The sequence below is a fragment of the Protopterus annectens genome, chromosome 16.part0 (genome assembly GCF_019279795.1).
Source record: "Protopterus annectens isolate FY-2018-M chromosome 16.part0, PAN1.0, whole genome shotgun sequence".
NCBI classification, from domain to species: Eukaryota; Metazoa; Chordata; order Ceratodontiformes; family Protopteridae; genus Protopterus; species Protopterus annectens.
The window spans coordinates 89,880,452-89,903,040 of record NC_056750.1 but is presented as its reverse complement, the minus strand read 5'-3'; positions in this window follow the sequence as shown (position 1 = coordinate 89,903,040).

Here is a 22,589-nt window from a genome sequence, read left to right as displayed (position 1 = left end):
CACCCTCACAAACTCAGGAACCTCACATGGCCTTCCTGAAAACACTAGAGGGGATAAATGTATCACCAAACACCATCATACTAGGTGACTTCAATTACCCTAATATAGACTGGGAACACTACTCAAGCCCAAACACCCTAGCCCAAAAGTTCCTGGAATTCATAAACTCAAATGCCATGGAACAACTAGTCACCATCCCACAAGAGGAGATAACATACTTGATCTCATCATCACGAACATGGGAGCACAATGTTCAACACCGGAGGTGTACCCTCACTGGTGAGATCAGACCACAAACTAATCTCGCTGGAGGTCCTCATCCCACCCCACCTGAAATAAAAAGACCACAGTAAAGAACTTCTCAAAAGCCGACTTCACACTTCTAAAGACTAGTGTGGTCTCCTTTAAGGCCCCGAGCCGGAAAACAGTACTCAAGCCGCTGAATCACTTACAAATGCCTTCTACCAGCACCTGCAGGACTGCATGGATAAGGCAATCCCAAGCAAAACAAAGACTCTTTGTACCAAAGGCAAGCGTCCAGTCTGGTGGACCCCAGCCATAAACAAACTCTACAACAAAAGGAGGAAGCTACTACAAGATAGAGCAAAATCCTTAAAAGGTAAGACACCCTTGATCACTATAAGTAAAAACTAAGAGCTCTCATAAAATCATCCAAAGCAAATTTCGAGAGAAAAATAGCTAAAGACTCAAAAGACAATCATAAGGCCTTCTTTAGCTATGTTAGAAACCTGGGAGGAAACTCCCAGATATGCTCAGAGCTAGTTCAAAATGATGTGAAGATTACTGATCCTACAGACATTGCCAACATACTGGCTGACAGGTTCAGTGCAAACTTCTCCCTCCCCCAAAGGAGAGATATCTATACCAAATGATTGCAGCCCCCAAACATCTCCAGTGCCCAAGTGAGAACTGCTCTCTCCAAAGCAAAAACACAGCATCCATGGGACCTGATGGTGTCCCGGCTGTGTGCTCCATGAACTCAATGAGGAATTAAACCCACAGCTAGGACAGCTGTTTAATCAAAGTCTTACCTCTGGATGCGTACCCAGGGAGTGGCGCACTGCAACTGTGGTACCACTTCACAAAGGCGGTGCCTCCACCGACCCTGGAAATTACCGCCCATTAGCTTGACAAGCCTTATCTGCAAAGCCATGGAGAGGATCATAATGGACCTCATAAATAAAGACATAGGAATTTGCAGACTTTGGATCCAACCCAGTTTGGCTTTGTCAAAGGCAGATCATGCCTTTTAAACTTGGTTGACTTTTTCAAACAGTCACCAAAGCCATTGATGAGGGAAAGGCAGTCCATACAGCCTACCTCGATCTGGCTAAGGCCTTCGATACAATACCCCATTCGGGTATCATTGAAAAACTCATCAGCTTAAATGTCAACCCATACATCACAAGATGGGTTGCAAACTGGCTGAGTGACAGAACCCACAGGGTCAGAGCTGCTGGCGCCATGTCAGACTCAAAGCCTGTCACAAGTGGTGTCCCACAGGGCTCAGTCCTGGGCCCACTCTTGTTTGGCATCTACTTTTCCGAAGTACAAGCAAACACAGGAGGGTTATGGCTGACAAAGTTTGCAGATGACTGCAAACTGGGCGCCATAGTAGAAAACACATCTGACACAGATATCCTTCAGAAGGGTCTCACAGAAACGGATAACTGGTGCCAGAGCCACGGCCTAAAGTTAAATGCCAAAAAATGCATAGTCATACCCTTCGGGAAAAACAAGGTTACCCCTAGCTACCAAATAGGTGGCAATCCACTGAGCACAGAAGAAGTTATCAGGGACCTGGGGACTCAGGTTGATAGTAGTCTGTCATTCGACACCCATGTAGCTAAAGTAGTTAGGAAGACCTTCTACATTGCCCACCTTATCATGAAGGGATTCTCATCTAGATCAAGGAGGTCATAGTCTCCCTTTACTCATCACTCATCAGACCAATGATTGAGTACAATGCCCCATTCGGAATGTATCTGACCCGACACTTGCAGCAGCTGGAGAGGCCACAAAAGTTCCTCACCAAAAGGATAAAGGGTCTCAAAATCTGTCCTATGCTGCCCGACTGAAAGAACTCCAGCTCTATTCAGTCGCCGCTGCTCAGAGGTGACCTTTGCCTAACATACAAGGCCATGTCAAACCCAGATTTGATGAATATGCTTCACCTCAAAAAATCTAGATCCATCAGAGCCACAAGGGCGGGAGACTTAAACCTTGACACGGCTATTAATAGGACGTGCTGCGTACATCACCCAAAGACTCCCTATGCTGTGGAACAAAATCCCGGTACATGTGAGGCAGAGCACCTCGCTGGCCTTGTTCAAGAGAAATCTTGACCAATGGATGGGAGATCGCAGATATACCCCAGGGATTACCTCAGTGTCACTGCTCGACAGAGGCACAGCAAAATAATGGGTATAGTTCCCCATACTAAAGGGGTGGCGTAAGCCACAAAACGATGGGCTAGGCTTGTAAATGCCCTCGGGCAGATAGCCTAGTATGAACCTATGAACCTATGAACCTATATTGTGGCATCATTCTAGGTGAGGGAAAAATGCTGCTCAAGGTCAGAGTCATACCAGCCTGGGCTACATGATCGGAGAGCTCCTTTATGTCTCTTTTCATGTAGTCGAGGGAGGTACGTCTCAGGTCGTTCACACCAGCGTGTACTATGACCGAGTCATACTTGTACTTACTTTGGAGTGACCTTAGTGCTTGCGTAATGTGGCGGATCCTAGCGCCCGACAGGCAGCTCACTGTGACCTTCTCTTTGTTCAGCCTGGTGAGTGGAACGACAGTGTGCCTGACTATAGAATCACCTATTACAAGTGTGTCAGGTGTGTTATTCTGCCTTAAGGGCTGTGACTGTTGGGCACTCTGACTTTGTGGGCTATGTGTTGCTCATGTTTTGTTGTGGGATAGCATTTGCTTGGATGTTTGCTTTGGAGGTCTCTGCTGTTTAGGTAGATTTTTGATTAGAGCCTCCGAATATGTTTTTGTGTGCTTGTGTGGTTGGATTGCTGTTGTGGTAGGACTATGTGAGACTGGATTAGTGCTGTGTGATGTTACCTTCTCCTCCAGTCTGGTTACACCAGTTTTGAGGTGAGAGAGTTTGGCTATATGGTTGCATCTCTCACATATGTTTGATCCTGTTTGGAGGAGGAGAGGGTTGTCAGTGTACATGAGACAGTTGTAACATTGCCTCAAGATTCCCAGATTCACCAGTTGGACTGGAGTGGAGACCACTAAATGACCTTTGGACATGCTAGAGTAGTATATAGGACTCTTTTATCATACAGTTAAAAGGACCAATAGGGGACAAGGTAGTCTTAGAGGGTATATGAGGATGTAGTGCTTTTAGTATATTAGTGCTAAAATGCAAGATTGCTTATTTGGGCAAGTGCAGGGTCTTAGATTGAGAACAGGATGCTTACTTTGAGAATTAGAGCAGTTCCAAGGAAAAAAGTGAAGAGCAGACTCAGTGGAGCCGGAAAAAGTTTAAACCCGATTAGGCGGTGCTGCCTGATGCTGCGCTATGTGCACAATCGTGCAAAACCGCGCAAAAGCGGATTTTTATGCAGGGAACTTCAAAGAGCTAGAAATGGTCCAAAATGACCAATTACTACTAGATTCTTGTGCTGAGGTCACTCCTTTAGGGATAGATAGGCTGTTCAAGGCTCCCCACTTCAACTGGTGAGCAAAGAACTTCCTTCTATCCAAGTAAGGTAATGGACAACACAGGAACTATCCCAAAGTCCAGAATACAGCAAAGCCTGTATAGGGGACTATTCTAGCCAAGAAAGGCGGGAAACAAGGATTTTATTTTGTGTTTTTTGTTTTTTTCAAGAAAACAACAGGAAAATGCAGGAAACAACATTATATTAAATGCACAGGCTAGCACACTTGAGTGGGCAGCCTCAACAGTTAATTTAAACAAACAAACTTTAACTTAAGTGCAGGTAATAAAAAATGTTAAATACAGTTAAATTATCAGTTTAACTTCGTTTTCAGCAAGAAAGGAAAGTTGCACAGGTAGCAACAGCAAAAATATACTTATATCTTGAAAGTAGTCACTTTTTTCTATTCTCTGCTGCTAGCACCACTCTGCAGGACCACAAGGAGCTGTTGCTGAGTAGTATAAGCGAAAAAAATGCTCACAGGCAGATTTTTATGCAGGGAACTTCAAAGAGCTAGAAATGGTCCAAAATGACCAATTACTACTAGATTCTTGTGCTGAGGTCACTCCTTTAGGGACAGATAGGCTGTTCAAGGCTCCCCACTCCCACTGGTGAGCAAAGAAACTTCCTTCTATCCAACTAAGGTAATGGGCAACACAGGAACTATCCCAAAGTCCAGAATACAGCAAAGCCTGTATAGGGGACTATTATAGACAAGGAAACAAGGATATTTTTTTGTTTTTTTTTTTGAAGAAAACAACAGGAAAATGCAGGAAAACAACAGTATATTAAATGTACAGGCTAGCACACTTGAGTGGGCAGCCTCAACAGTTAATTTAAACAAACAAACTTTAATTTAAGTGCAGGTAATAAAAAAATGCTAACTACAGTTAAATTAGCAGTTAAACTTTGTTTTCAGCAAGAAAGGAAGGTCACAGAGGTAGAAACAGCAAAATATACTTATATCTTGAAAGTAGCCGCTTTTTTTTCGATTCCCTGCTGCTAGCACCACTCTGCAGGACCAGAAGGAGCTGTTGCTGGGTAGTATAAATGAAAAAGAAATGCTCACAGGCGGATTTTATGCAGGGAATTTCAAAGAGCTAGAAATGGTCCAAAACGACCAATTACTACTAGATTCTTGTGCTGAGGTCACTCCTTTAGGGACAGATAGGCTGCTCAAAGCTCCCCACTCCCACTGGTGAGCAAAGAACTTCCTTATATCCAAATAAGGTAATGGGCAACACAGGACCTATCCCAAAGTCCTGAATACAGCAAAGCATGTATAGGGGACTATTCTAGCCAAGGAAAGGAGGGAAACAAGGATATATATTTTTTTGTTTTTATTCAAGAAAACAACAGTAAAATGCAGGAAAACAACAGTATATTAAATGCACAGGCTAGCGCACTTGAGTGGGCAGCCTCACCAGTTAATTTAAACAAACAAACTTTAACTTAAGTGCAGTTAATAAAAAAACGCTAAATACAGTTAAATTAGCAGTTTAACTTCATTTTCAGCAAGAAAGGAAGGTTGCACAGGTAGAAACAGCAAAAATATACTTATATCTTGAAAGTAGCTGCTTTTTTCAATTCTCTGCTGCTAGCACCACTCTGCAGGACCACGAGGAGCTGTTGCTGAGTAGTATAAGCGAAAAAAAAATGCTCACAGGTGGATTTTTATGCAGGGAACCTCAAAGAGCTAGAAATGGTCCAAAACGACCAATTACTACTAGATTCTTGTGCTGAGGTCACTCCTTTATGGACAGATAGGCTGCTCAAGGCTCCCCACTCCCACTGGTGAGCAAAGAACTTCCTTCTATCCAAGTAAGGTAATGGGCAACACAGGAACTATCCCAAAGTCCAGAATTCAGCAAAGCCTGTATAGGGGACTATTCTAGCCAAGGAAAGGTGGGAAACAAGGATATATTTTTTTGTTTTGTTTTTTCAAGAAAACAAGAAAATTCAGGAAAACAACAGTATATTAAATGCACAGGCTATCACACTTGAGTGGGCAGCCTCAACAGTTAATTTAAACAAACAAATTTTAACTTAAGTGCAGGTAATAAACAAAAATGGTAAATACAGTTAAATTAGCAGTTTAACTTCGTTTTCAGCAAGAAAGGAAGGTCGCACAGGTAGAAACAGCAAAAATATACTTATATCTTGAAAGTAGTTGCTTTTTTCCATTCTCTGCTGCTAGCACCACTCTGCAGGACCACGAGGAGCTGTTGCTGAGTAGTATAAGTGCAAAATTTTTTTTTTTTTGAGATGGAGGAAACAGAGCAGATTAAGATACTATAGGGGAATGCCCTTCCCAAGTGCTCTCTCTTGTGGGCGTATTCCCTGTAAATTCCCTGTGTGATGGACATCCTTCCTGTGTGTGGGCATCAGTGTTACAGACAGCAGGTAGCAATACCTCTTATTGGAGTACCTGCACACTCAGGGCAGCCACATATATGTAGGAGGATCAGGACATATGGACAGACTGTGAGTAGAGTGGTGTAATGCTATGCATAGTACTGGTGTTACAGGGTGTGTGTGTGTGTGTGTGTGTGTGTGTGTGTGTGTGTGTGTGTGTGTGTGTGTGTGTGTGTGTGTGTGTGTGTGTGCATACTAGTGTTTACCTTGTACTGCAGCAGGGTTGCCAGATTTCTGACTGGCCAGGTAGGGACAAAAAAAGTCTTTTCACAGCCAAGTAAAGACTAAAAAAAAAAAAAGTCTTCCACATGCTAGGTCTTTAATGCAGAACATCAAAAGTAGCTCTGTGTTTATTTATTTTTTTTCTTGATTGGCCCAGGCCAATCAAAATTAAATAAACATGGAGCTACTTCTGTTTAATGCGAAACTTTGCAGTTCCACATTAAAGAGAAGTAGCTCTGGTTTGCGATTTTTTGATTGGCCCGTATACCAGTATACGGGACAATCAAAAATCGCTAAACACGGAGTTACTTCTGTTTAATGCGGAACATCGCAGTTCCTCATTAAACAGAGGTAGCTCTGTTTTGCGATTTTTTTGATTGGCCTGTATACCGGTATACGGGCCATTCAAAAATCACTAAACACTGAGCTACTTCTGTTTAATGCGGAACTGCAATGCTCCGCATTAAACACAAGAAGCTCCATGTTTAGCGATTTTTGATTGGCCTGTATGCCAGTATACGGGCCAATCAAAAAATAAAAACCCAAAGCGGAGGCTGCCCAGGATTTAAACCAGCAGTGCGGGACTCAGGATCAGGCTGCTGATCCCGGGACAGTCCCGCCCAAATAGGGACGTCTGGCAACCCTGGACTGCAGTCTGTCTGCATAGCTCACTTCTGTGGGCCATCCTCTAGCTGGACAGAGGTGTGCCTATCATGTGTTGTCTGTCCAACACACAGGTCCTGTGTCGGATATTACACTGGCAGTGTGTTTGTTGCATGCTAGCAGTACATGGCTTTATCCATTTGTGTACCTGATGTCATATTCCTGCATAAGAGTATGTTGCAACACATCCTGTAGCACCAGCATGTTCCTGGGTGTGTTACTGCAATATTGTGGGTATGGCCCTGCATTCCTGCCTTTGTCCTCCACATATATGGCATCCTTTGTCCTTCTGTGATATGGGTATGGGTTGTTGGGTAATGGCCTATCATTCACCATGGTTAGCATTCCTACTATCATCCCAGTCATAGCATGGATACCCACAACATTTGTTGGCCAGGGACCATACATGTGACAGATACATTGACATTACCCAAGTAATGAATGTCCCCCTAGGCCTTGACTACAGGGTGTAATTGGAGGCTTCTGACCTGCATGTGATATTGTTGACTGTTACGTATTGTGCAGCCAAATCCATTGTCAAATGTTGTACAAATTGAAGGGCTTAGCCTGGACACCATAGTATGATATATATCCGCACTGTCTGCATCGAATGTTATGTGTGGGACTTGCATACATCGCTGGTTATATACATCAACAGCCATGTGCTTTCAGAAATGACATACATTATTGTATGGTACACAAATCAAGATTGTCTGTGTATACATACCTGTGTGTCCTGTCATGTCCTTTGAACTGTGAGTGGGTATATGTGCAATGTAAGTATCCCCTTTGTGGGGCTGGTTGCCACACCACACATGTCGCAGGTACCAGTTACAGGGCTTGTGGCTGGGGATATACATTCCACCCAGTGCATCCACACTACTGCTACACTTGTATAGCTACTAATACCCTTTGTCTGTGTATATGTGCATGTACCCATATATCGTATCTATATATCGATATATATATATAATATATATGTATATTTTATATATATATATATATATATATATATATATATATATATATATATGTGTGTATGTATATATATATATATATATATATATATATATATATATATATATATATATATATATATACCTGCACATGATCATCAGTGCATGGATGTGTGTGCATATCTGTACCGTTGTAACATGTAGCCCTTCAACATAGTACATTCCCTATGGTACAGTGGCGTATCTGCATGATATGTTACAGATATTGGCCTGACATGTACAGGTGACATGGATAACTGTTAGAGCATTGTAGCTGTGTTGTGGTGGGTCCTGCTGTCAAGTAGTGCATGTGCTGGATATTGGTTTGCACAGCATATCCATTAGGGCTGTGGGGGTTACATTGCAGTAATTACCAGGTGTCCCTCATGTGTGCCCCCACCCCCATTAACTGTGCTCATGGACAGTTATATCATACGGAGTGGGCCAGGATTCCATTCCCATTTGGAAATCATATACACATATCTATCTGTATATACACACACACACACACATATATATATATATATATATATATATATATATATATATATATATATATATTTTTTTTTTTATGTATATCTGCATAAATACATATGTTACACCCCCATATATAGAGGGAGAGAACTGGACATTGATATAGCTCTAGCTATGTATATGTATCCATATATATATATGTGTGTGTGTGTATGTATGTAGATATATCTATCTGTCTATGTATGTACAATTGCTGTTATATGGTTATTTGTGAGTTTTATAGCCGTCTTTCTCTCTACATTAACAGATGTATAGCTGTCAATATATGCATACATGTTCGGCCCATATGTGTGGCCTGTACCTCATTCTCTTGGCAAATGACATGGATGACCTTAGGACTGAGGTCTGTCATTTGTGCAGACACATACGTGTTTCAGATGTGTCATCTCCAGCAATATATGTGTTCTACCACATATAACCATGTAACTTGCAATGTTTGAAGTGTATTAGAGCAGGATATGACAGATATCCCTATATGTACCCACATTATGACGCACTATGTCTGTGATTCATGCATTAAGAGGTTGTGTAGTGTGTTATTGCTACAGTCCCTGTGCTGTTGACTGATTGTGCTGGATGATATGTATGTGGAATGAGTGGTTATGCACATCTGTCATGGGTTAATGGTACATCATGTAGTGTATGATGTACAGCATTCCGAGTGTGGCCCTTCTACAGGCTGTATATTGTGTTTCAGGGCAAAACACCAGCTGTCAGATACAGAGTGAGTTAGGGACATTTGAGCGGTCATATGCGGGTGTGCACATGTATTCGCAGAGCTAAGCAATGCTAAGCTCGGGTTGCGTTACCTTACACTCAGCTAGCATCTATTTAACTCAATCTATGTAGGCAATGCTTACCCCTGTGCGAAAACACGTACACACACTTACCATTGCGTATCCATGCATACTACTGCTATTATGCGCTTACACATGCTTACTAGTGCTTTAATCAGTAAGACACTTCACATGTGCATTTAAGGCAGTACTCCTGTGCAAATATAGATGTTACTTAGTAGGTTATACAGCACAACGAAGGTAACATACGGATATCACATGGAATGTAGAATGTGCTGCAGTGGGACTTGACCCAGGAATGCGTGCACTTTAGGCGGATGCTCTGGCCACTACACTATTGCTGTTTTTTTTCGTTTGCATATGTCTACCATAATGACATACACATGTTCCCTTCTCCTGGCCCCTAAGCTCCACGTACCCAGCATCCATCCATTCCCCGGTTGCTGGCCCTGCCATACTACACCTTCACACATTTCCCTCTCTGCACATCTCGGTACACTTCCAGTATACTGTCCCCACCTAAGTGTCTGCAGGCTCCTCATCCGTTTAGTCCACGTACATACCAGCCTTTCCCTGATCCTCCTCCAATACTGGTGGTGACATCAATGTCACCCACAACTGTTGGTTTATCCCACCAGGGATAGACCTGTTGTTGTATTAGGAGTAGACCTAGCTGGTCTGCAGTGTTCCTCCCACTGGTAACTTCCTGCCAGGGTATTGTGTAGCAGCGGTTTGCTCACACACCTGGCCAGCCTCATCTCCCAGTTCCACGGTACAAATGCCCCAGGTGTGACATACTGTGCATGAAGCACGCTCACACATCCCCACGGTGTGCACCGTATATCATTATTCCCTTTGGTATTATGCAAGACTACTGTTCTCACAGTATGATTGGACAGGCACTGTTCTGTGCCACACATAGACTGCTCATAATACTGTGGTTGTGCAATGAACACGTGTTCTGGTTTTAATCTACACACTTATATACATTTCCTATACTGTTGGATGCCTGTGCTGGATGATGTGTTTGTGATCACAGCAGCTGAATGTGTATCCGCCATGGCTTAGTGGAACTCATGTCTACTATAGTGTGCAGGGTCAGGGGTTTGCAACCTGGCAGTGCAGATTATTTTGTTACTGGCCACAACAACAGCTGTTGGCTACAGAGTGACTGAGGTACTGTAGAACATTTGTAGGCGAGTATGCGCTTGTTTGCGCGTAGCACAACATTACTGACCTCTGGATGTGGTGTCTTGCTCTCAGTTAGCCTCTACATTGCTTCAGCAGTGTGGTACTCTCATATCTGCGGCCAAACAGGCTCACACCTGCTTGCTGCCCCATACACATGCGCAGCATCGTGCATTTTGTTCACATCTGTCAACTGGGACACTCGGACTATATGCTTGCCCATTGTCAGTGGTGGCCCGAGGTTTAGAGCTCCACAGTGACCTCAGCTACATACCCCAATTAATATTGGGGTGATCACATTCATAGAGGGTAACAGACATAACATAGCTACGTCCCCCATTAATCATGCTTAGTTTACGTTAAACTGTCGGTATTATCCATGCTTAGGTCAGGTTTACATGTCAAGTATGACTGTTGACAAAGGTCAGTTTAAGGTGAGATTGGATTCCTGTTTCACAGGTCTAAATAGGTTACATGCAGGTATTCGGGGTAGGTGTACATATTCCATACCTGTGTGGTACAGTAGGGGCAAATAGCTAGGGAGTAGGTAGGTAGGTAGTGGGAGTGACACTGTAACTATATAGTAGCCTGTAGGTATAATTGGATGGGAAGCAATAGGGAAGGTATGTCAGATGTGGAGTGAATATCTCCTGCATTATGTTCTATTTGTGGTTGAGGTTTATATTTTATGGCAACATCGAAACATTGTTGGAGCAATCACTATTTGGAATTTTCAAATATGCAACCTAGATGTACTTTTGAGAACATAGTAGTGGGACATGGTTTACGCACATCGATATTATGCACAGAAGAGCTAACTTTGAAAGAGAGCTGGAAAGTTTACAGAACCATATGGTACAAATAACTTGATGCAAGAGGGGTTAGCACTAGTGAAGAGACATAGAAAGGGAAAGGCTAGACCAGGGTTCAAAGCCAGTGAGACACAAAGCCATGAGAACAATACAGTGATACAAAAAAGTAATAAACATAGGCTAATGCTATAATATAGTAACAATATCAATGGGGCCTGCAAAAGAATTAAACAAAACTGGAAAATCCTGTTAAGTGAGGATAGATTCAAAAATATAGTGGATAAAGAACCAAGCTTTGGTTTTAGATGCACCAGTAACTTGAAAGACATGTTGTTTAAAGAACCAGGAATGAGAAATAAAACTAGGTTAACATCATATAGAGCAGATACTTTTCCATGCAGGCACTGTAAGACTTGCTTCATGATTAGTGATAAAAATAGCTTTGTTCACCACATAAATAAAAAGGAATATGTATTTAAACTATATGCAGACTGCCACACAGAAAATGTATATTTAGCAATTTGTCAGTCATGCCCCAGTTACTATGTGCTGAAAACCAGCTGTAAACTGAAAATTAGAATACATCACTTGTACAGTATTAGACAGAAAGATAAACATAATTCTCTGTATGTGCATACTTCTAAGAATCCAACACACACCTTTAAATTTATGGTTATACAGGTTACTCATATGAGTAAAAGGGGGGTGGACATAATGAATATCACTGAGTGTAATGAACTACACTGGATTATAGAGCTAGCAGCAAATCATCCCCCAGGGTTGAATACATGTATACCTTTAAGTCCAGCCCTTAGGAAAAGGAGTGCAGTGAGATGATTGGTGGTTGTGTTTTTAAATGTATTTAAATAGACCATGAATGCTGTTTCATTGTCTGATGAAGGGTTATCCCAAAAGGGCTCACAGTTTTATCACCATTTTACCTGTTTTTATGACATAAAAGTTAGTACAGCCTGTTTGGACTCAACTGTTTTCTTGGATTTACATTGTTTTTTTGGCAAGCAACTTCTTAAGGAGAGGAAGAGAGAATTTGTATTCACTGTTTTGTTAGAAATGGTATAACAGACATCTTTATCTGCTTTAATAGTGCATTCAGAGCAGATTCATTTTTCTAAAAGTCTTCAGTGAGCTATTATTTTTTCTGTATTCCTCTAGTAAAGAAAGTGCTTTACAGCTCTCTTTAATAGTGTGTCCTGGGGGATTTCTGTTTCTTTCTTTCTTCCCTTGGAGTATATATTTTCACAGTACTCTTTCACATTATCAATTTAGCTGTAGAGTGGTGCATTCTTTTAAGCTATGTTATCATTCTTTAAATAGTTCCAGTGGTGATGTCCCTGCACTCACCCAGTAATCAAGATGCCTCAATCCTCACCACTGGCAACAGATAGGGGACATACACACTGGGAGGATGACACGTGCACACACAGTAAAGTGGAATTTCCCTTAAGAGCACACAGTGATCACAGTCAATATGGGGCTGGTTTCTCCCTCTTTCTCCAAATCCCCAGTAAGTCTCCCCACTGGCACAGCTATAGGGTTGAGATCTCAGCCGAGTGGCCAAGCTAGGACCTCCAGCACCCTCTCTGTCCAACCAGTTCTTTGTGTCCCAGTCCAAGTAGCTGATACACACACACACACGCACACACACACACACACACACACACACACACACACACACACACACACACACACACACACACACACACACACACACACACTTTGAGATTTGTTTTATATACAAGCATGCGCGCGTGCACACACACACACACACACACACACACACACACACACACACACACACACACACACACACACACACACACACACACACACACACACACCTGGGGAAGGCTGGCACAGGTTTACTAGCTATACCCCCTTTTGCCCAGACTATAAGATAGTTCCAGCTGCCACCAGGCAACTCTTTATCAGCTACTTAACGCCATTAACAAAGGGTATGCAAACCTACTGTGTAATGTTACTAATAGTCCAAATGATAGTCTGACCAAGACAAGGCTATTTAGGAGTGGCTTGTACAGTGTCACTTACTATTCCCTCCCCCTCTCCAGATGATCCCAACCCTTTCACGTTTACACCTATTCAAACTCGTTACATAAAAACTCTCATATGCAAGCTTAAACCTTGTTGTGTTGCAGCTGACCAACTTCCTAATGAAGTTCTAAAAATTGCCACCCCGTATCTATCTTGATTAACCATTCAATTGAAGGACAATATACTTCTCTGGAATATATCACACATTATTTTCCCTCCTCAAAGTCTAAAGAACTAACCAACTTCCAACCCATGGCTATCCCCCCAAAAAAAATCTTAGAAAAATGTATCCACGATCAACTCATTAACCACTTCCTTAGTCACAACCTCTTATCCAGTTCTCAACATGGTTTTAGACCCAGAAATAGTACTAACACTGCCCTAATTACTTTCACTAACACCATTCATCATCTCATAAACAAAGGTCAGCATGTCTCTTCCATTTTCCTTGACATATCAAAGCCTTTGACACCATTTCAGACCATCTACTTATTAACAAACTCTCATCCTATGGACTCAGTTCATCTTCCCTAACCTAGTTCCAAAGCTACCTTTCCAATCAACAAAGGCTACAAAATGAGATAACAGGCTATACCTACTACTCCCCATCTCGGTCAGAACCCACAAACTAGACTAAACTCCATGGTGTCACAATAGATGACAATCTAAAATTTGCTAAACAAATTTCTCTGACTATCAAACAAGTCCACATCAAACTGGACACCATCTTCCGGTCCAAGCCATATCTTACTCTAAACACCAGGGTGGCCACTGCTTGATCAATCTGCTATCCTCCCTACTCTACAGTTCTCTCATCTTCACAAACCTGTGCAAGTCCGACCTCAATAACTTAGAATCCTGCTACAACAAAATTGCCAAGTTTGCCTCTAATCATCCTCACAGATCCCACCACTGCACAGTTCTCTCCCAACTCACCTGGCTAGATCTCACTAACTTTTTACCTCTCAATCAACTTACCATGGCCCATAAAATTCTCCACTAACCCAGTGACTGCCCTGCACTTGCCAGTCTAGTTCAATACAGTTCCAATCCCAGATCCCTTGGATCCTCTGACAGACTTAGGCTAAAGGTTACCCACTCCCACAACCAACATGGAGGATTCCTCCACTCTTATAAGATAGTCAAACTCTGGAACACTCACCCACAACCAATCTACAAAAATCCTAACTTTTGTGAGTTCAAACTGCTGCTTAAGGACTACATTGGTTTTGCTCCTGCCACACTCCTGGCTAAGCTTTTCTCAGCCCCAGTAACTTCACTAATTCTTACCCAACTCCTGTCACTACTCTTGTCACATCTATCCCTACCTTTTTCACACTCCTTCATTTCATCTTTATTTCTGCACTGTTTATTTTACAACTACTTTCCACTGCCCTATAGGACATGGGTTCATATATACCAAGGTCAAAAGCTGTACTTTGTAAATAGCAAAACTGAGATCAAGTTTGTACTTTGTAAATAGCAACTGACTTTGAGACCAGTGTTTGCAGTCACACTCACATTATTACTATCTTGTGTCCACAGTGTTTTTACGTATGTGTACTCTGTTATTTGTATTTCTTTGTATATAATCAGTAGTGTTAACATTGCTATTTTTTGAGCTTATCTCCACGGGTCTCTGCTGAAAACGGGCCCCTGGCCCAAACTGACATTATCTGGTTAACAAATGTAATAAATAAAAATATGCAAGTATGCTAACAAATTAAATATGTCTCACAAACATCAGCCACAAAGATAGGTTTAAATATATTTAATAATAAATAATAAAAGAACAAGACAATACTCAGTAACCCAACACAGTTACTTCAGAGTTCAAAGTCACAAGAAATATTTTAAAACAACATTGCAGGACAGTCTCAAATAAATAAAGAAAACATCTAAACTAATCTTTACTATATTCCTATCTATATCTAAAAGAGATACTGTGCCCTATATATTACCTACACCAAGGCAAGTGCAGATGTGATGATGAGTGGATGTTTCCAGGTCAAAGACAAAATGCAAATGCCCAGTCTCTCTCTGAGAGAGTTCATAAATTAATATCAAATATTACTGTTGGGTTAGCTTGGATGACATCAATTTTGTCACCTGAATTAAATTTCCAAGCTAAACCCCTTTTGTCAAAACTAGCAGAATTTAGCAGCTCTCTGTGAGAATACATAGCCTTCAAATGTTTGCACCTGCAAGAGGACATAAAACAATAAAATACTTACAAAACAATGCAGAAGGCACCCTAGTTCTAGACATCCTGTCTCCTTGCTGCATGGAAACTAACTTTTATAGCAGAATCATAAAGCAACTTAATTTCAACTTATTTTTCTTGAAGTTTTGCAAATTAACCTTTTTATGTTCTAGTTTCTACTGTTACAAAATAATATACATTTGCACAGGTATATAGTTTATATGCATTTCTATTCTTTTCCAGTAGGGTACACTGTGGACACATCCTTGAAGCTCAGTACTTTACAAACCCTGTTCAACACACACTTATGTAGCAGTAGTTTAATATACACATAACATATAGTTGTCTTACCTTTGTAAGACAAGCATATGAACCATGTTGATATCCACAAATGACATATGATTATTTACAAGATTCCAGATAGCTGGGCTGGCAGCATGACATTTCTCCCCTGAAAACCCGAGCTAGTTTTTCAAGTGACCCTTGAGAAATGTTCCTAGAGAGGGTTGAGCCTATCTAAGAATACCTTACCTCATTCCCTGTCTTGAGAGCCCATCTGCGTTGGCATTGCTAACCCCACTGTGGTGCTGTTCTGTCATATCTGCAACCCTTGGCTCCACATTAGTAACTTGGTATTTTGCTGGCTGGCTCGATGTAGCCATGTTAAGAGATTGTGGTCTGTAACTACAGTGAATTTCCTTCCATACAGATAAAGCTGAAGTTTTTGCAGTGCCCACACTATGACCAGGCATTCCTTTTCTACAGCTGCACAGCATTCCTCCCTGGGTTGGAGCCTATGACTGTGATATACCACTGGGTGCTCTTCTCCCTCTGAGGAAACCTGGCTAAGTACAGCCCCACCCCATGGTTTGAAGCATCCACCTGCACAACAAATTCTTTGCTGTAATCTGGATTGGCTAACACAGGGGGTCCTCCCAAAACTACTTTAAGCTTCTTGAATGTCTGCTCACATGCTGGGGTCCACGCTACCTTATCTAGCCTGTTTTCCTTGTCAGGTCTGTGAGGGGAGCAGTTATGGTACTATATTTGGGGGCAAACTTTCTGTAGCACCCTGCTGCCCCTGAGAATGCCCTAACCTGCTTTTTGGTAACAGGTACAGGCCATGACTGAATGGCTTCCACTTTGGCAGGTTTTGGCCTGATCTTACCACTCCCCACTCTATGTCCCAGGTAGCAGAACTATGTCATACCCACCTGACATTTGCTGGACTTAATAGTCAACCCTGCCCTCTGTAGTCTGCCCAGCACCTCCCTGACATGCTGTAGTAGCTCTTGGCTGGAATGGCTGTAGATGGCAATATCATCCAGGTAAGCAAAGGCAAAATCTCCTGCTCCTGCTAAGGATATGCTCTACCAGCCTCTGGAAAGTCGCTGGGGCATTTTTTCATCCCAAAGGGCATCTTCATAAACTCATACAAGCCAAAAGGAGCCACAAAGGCTAACTTCTCTCTCTAGCAATGGAAGTCAAGGGCACCTGCCAGTAACCCTTGATAAGATCAGTAGTGGTAAGATACTTGACCCCACCCAGCTGCTCTAGGGCTTCATCTGTCATAGGCATGGGGTAAGCACCTGACTCTGTGTGACTGTTTAATTTCCTGTAGTCCATACAGAACCTGGTGCTGCCATCCTTCTTTGGTACCAGCACCACCGGGGAGGCCCAGAGAATGTTGGCTCAGGAATTACCCCTATTCCAACATTTCCTGTATCTCCTCCATCAGAGTCTGTTTGACTCTCTCTCAGGCACCCTATAAGGGGCCCGCTTAATAGGACCTTGGGGTCCTGTAGCCACATCGTTCTGCACCAGGTGGGTGCACCCTGGTTTCCCAGTGAACATGTCCCCAAACTCCTGTAACACTGCTTGGATTTCTCAAACTTGGGTAGGAGATAGCTGCTGGGACATTGCTACCCCTTCCACTGAGGTGTCAGTCTGACCCTCACTAAGGAGATCAGTCACCAGTTCCCCTTCAGACTCCTCCTGCCATACACTGCAAATACTCAGCACAAGGGGCACCCTATCATGGTACGGTTTCATCATTTTAACATGGTGCAATTTGTGCCCGTGCCTCCTGTGAAGCAGTTCTACCATGAAGTTAATATCAGTGACCTTCCTTACCACCTTGTAGGGTCCCTTCCAAGCTGCCTGCAGCTTGTTGTGTCTGACAGGAATGAGAACCATTACCTGCTCCCTACAGCATACTCTCTAGCTCGAGCATTCCTGTCATACCAGACCTTTTTCTACTGTTGGGCTTCTGCCAGGTTCTCCTGGGCCACGCCCATGAGTTCCTTGAGCATTGTCCAGGGGATTAAGACACATGCCACAACAGACTCCTTGTGGGATTTACACTCCCCCTCCCACTCATGTTGAATAAAATCTAGAGGTCTCCTCAACTTATGCCCATAAAGTAACTCAAAGGGTGAAAAAATCTGTGTATTCCTGAGGCACCTATTTGTAAGCAAACAAATGGTGGGGCAAATATTTGTCCCACTCCCTCTTAAACTGGTCTACAAACGTCCATAGCATTATCTTAAGTGTAGAGTTTAACATCTCCATAAGACTATTAGTCTGGGCATGGTAGTGAGTGGTGTTTACGTGCTTCATCCCCACAGTACTTCCACAGACAAGCCAACAGGTCTAACTTGAAATTGGCACCTCTGATAGTCTGTATTTCTTTTGGGAAACCTACCCTGCTGAAAATCTCTAACAAAGCATTTGCCACCTTCTCTGCCTCAATGGAGGACAGAGCCACCACGTCAGGGTATCTGGTAGCATAATCTACTACCACTAGGATATACTTTTTCCCTGTGGAACTTGGGGGTACTCAAAGGCCCCACAATACCCATAGCTACCCTCTGAAATGGCTCCTCAATCACAGGCAAAGGCATCAAAGGAGCTTTCACCTTGTCTCCTGCCTTGCCTACCTTCTGGCACTGCTCACAGATCCTGCTGTACTCTGTTATATCTCTAGAAATCCTAGACCAATAAAAGTTCTGCATAATACATCTCTTTGTACATTTTATACCCATATGACCTGCAAAGAGAGTATCATGGGCTATGGCTAGAAGTGCCAGATGGTAGGCTCTGGGCACTAGCAACTGCTGTATTCTCTTACCCTCTAGCCCACCCTCAGGGGTCCACTCTCTACACAGTAACCCTTTGTCCCAGTATACATATTCCCCATTTCCTTGAGAATCAGTTGTCTGACTAGCTACCTCCCTCAGGCATTGTAATGTTGAGTCTGAGAACTGAGCCTGTCTCAGCTCTCTCCTTGTAACCCTTTCCAGCTCCCCTTCCACAGGAAGTCTGGTATCCTCTGACAGCGGTGCCTCACTGTCAGCCTGGGTACTACTATTCACCTCTGCCCTTGCAGTCATTCTGTCCAAGGGAACATCAGTACCCACAAGCAGCTGTGGCTCACCTTCAGTCTCACTGCTACATGGTAGCTCCCTCCCTGAAGTAACCACCTCACCAGTCCTGGCTGCATGTGTGCAAGTCTGGGTCCCCCCCCCCGCCAGCTACCAGACCCACATGCTTGTCTCCAAGCCTGACTGCATGTAACTGCATGCACACATGGTACTGCATTATCAAAAATCATTCCCTATCAGGACATCTGCAGGGATATCCTCAAACACACCTACTTGATGGCTTCCTTTTCCACCCTCTCAGTCAAGGTGAAGCCTAGCCAAAGGTATTTGGAATGGGGTCCCCCCTAAAGCTCTGACTGGAGTAAATTGTCCAGGCAAGTAGTGCTCCTCTTTAACCATTGCAGACTTCACAATGGTTAGGTCAGAGACTGTGTCTGTCTTAGCAATGGCCTCTTTCCCATTCACTACAATAGGATATAACCTCTTGTGATAGTTTGGTACCCTTGTTGCCTTGAGACAACCTACTGTAGGCATTTTGTCATGCCCAGTTACAAGCTCTCCCATGTTTTATTCCCCACCTTGCCTCTATGGACATCTATATGCTACATGGCCACACTGATTGCATTTAAAACATTTAGCCCTTGGTCCTGGAAGTGTACCTGGACTAGTGGCTTCCCCTGCTACTGGTGGACTCTGTTGGGGCAGTCTGGGCTGCCCACCATGGGTTCCCTTAGACTCATAAGCTGCACTGGGTGTCCCCTTCCTGTGCAGCGATGCCCTGCTTGCTAGGTATAGGTCTCCCTTCCTCCCCAACTCATCTGCAGTAGTGCATTGTCTATCAGCTTACTAGATTCTCATGTGCTCAGGCAAAGTGCTAAGGGTTTGTTCCCTCACCAAAAAGTCAGCCAGCCCTTCAAAAATGGTGACCTGACATCCACTTACCCACCTATGAAAATAAGTGCTTAAATCAGCAATATAGTCACACACACTTTCATCTACCTTGCATCTATGCTCATGGAACTTTTTCCTGTAAGCTTCAGATGTTAAAGCATTCTAACAAACACATTTTGACTGTATAATAATTTAAGCAATCAGTGTCTGACAGTTTAGAAACTGCAGCTACAGCTTTACCATGGAATAAGGTGATCAGGAACCCTACCCAGAGCCCTTGGTCAGCATTATAATGTTTGCATACCCTCTCAAACATATGAATGAAACTATCAAAATTATCCCCTCTGTAAATTGTGGAAGAAATTTACTGACCTTTGTTGCTTCTATGGTTCAGTTACTCCCTTCCCCATTACCTCCATGACTCTGGTGATGAGTCAGCATCTGCTTTTCATGTTGCTTCTGCCTCTCCTTCTCCTCAGCTTCTAGATGTTGTAGTTTCTAATTTTCCTCAGCCTTTAGGTATTGCAGTTTCTCATTTTCTTCAGTCTCTAGATGTCTTAGTCTCTCTGCTGCCTCTATTTCCAAGCACTTGGCCTCCTGCTCAAGTCTCTTTAACTCCAAATGGATTTTTTAAGTCTTCTGTGGAAAGGTTGAGCTGTCCATTTCTGTGAATTGTAATCTCCAAGGCCAGTCTGATTGTCCTCCTGGTTGCTATCCTGTGATGTAGCTGCACCCAAAGCTGCAGTCATTTCTGCTTTAGTCAGGTTAGCATACACTAGTCCTTTAACCTGGCACATCTCAACCAACTGGCTGCTTGTCAGCTTGCCATACTCCTCTGCTGACATGCTTGCCTGTTCTCCCTGACTAAGTTAACAAAAAAAAAATTAAAACAATTGTGATATGAAACTGTGACTGTTCACTGCATGGCTGTTTGAGAGCACAAACACCTTCAGTGATCACTGTACACAGGCTACAGGAATTCAATATCCACACCACTATAATCCAATTAATATGTGATGTGGCTGACTCACCAGTTAGCAAATTAATATGTGATGTGGATATCCCACCATTGCCAACCAATTAATATGTGATGCCCCTGCACTGGCCCAATAATCAATGAGCCTCAACCCTCACCACTGGCAATAGTGAGTGACGTACACAATGGGAGGATGACAAGTACACACACAGTCAAGTGCAATTTTCCTAAGAGCACACAGAGATCACAGTCAGTCTGGGGCTGGTTTCTTCATCTATCTCCAGATCCCTAATAAGACTCCTCACTGGCGCAGCTATAGGGTTAAGATCTCAGCTGGGGAGTCAAGCCAAGACCTCCAGCACCCTCTCTGTCCAACCAGTGCTTCGTGTCCCTGCCCAAGTAGCTGACACACACACACACACACACACACACACACACACACACACACACACACACACACACACACACACACACACACACACACACACACACACACACACACACACACACACACACACAATTTGAGATCTGATTTCTATACACACACACACACACACACACACACACACACACACACACACACACACACACACACACACACACACACACACACACACACACACACACACACACGCACACATACACACACACACCTAAGGAAGGCTGGGACAGGTTTACTAGCTATGACCCCTTCTGCCTAGACTATAAGGCAGTTTCCTCTGCCACTAACCCCTTCTTATCAGCTACTATAAGGCCCTTACAAAGGGTGTCCAATTCTACTGTGTAATGATAATTTTATCCAAATTATAGTTTTGACCAAAAGTAAGTAGCCTGCACAGTGTCACCAAATGCATATGCAAGTACTTTATAAGCTTAAATATGTCTCACAAATATCAGCCACAAAGATAGGTTTAAATATATTTAATAATAAATAATAAAAGAACAAGACAATACTCAGTCAATCAACACAGTAACTTCAGAGTTCAAAATCACAAGACCTATTTTAAAACAACATTGCAGGACAGTCTCAAATAAATACAGAAAACATCTAAACTAATCCTTACTATATTCCTATCTATCTCTAAGAGAGAAACTATACCCTGAATCTTACAGACAGACAAGTGCAGATGATGATGATGGATGGATGTTCTTGCTAGGTCCAAGACAAAATACAAAATGCACAGTCTCTCTCTGAGTGAGTTCTTAAATTACTATCACATATTACTGCTGGGTTAGCTTGGGTGACATCACTTTTTGTTACCTGACTTCAATTCCCAGGCTAAACAGAAGCTTAACAGGAATTAACATCTCTGTGTGAGAAATGCATATCTCTCAGATCTTTGCTCAGAACTGTGCAGCTGCTAGGATGTCATAAAGCAATAAAACACTTTTACATTTTAAACCTAGTAACTACTTTTTTTTCAAGACAATATAAAACCTTCTGGCTCTAGATATTGTGTCTGCTACTGAACTGAAACTAAGAGATAACATGTTTTATTAATGGTGCAGCTATAAAGTAACTTAACCTCAACTATTTTTGCAGGTTAATTTTCTATGTTCCAACAGGATATGCTGTGGTTACATTCATAAAGCTCAGTACATAACATACAGTTCTGTATAAACCATATCAATATTCACAAATGAGTTACAGTAAACCAACAAATCAAAGCAACCACCACAGCTGATAGCATGTAATTTAATAGGAGGATAAGCGGTTTCGCACAATCAGTGCT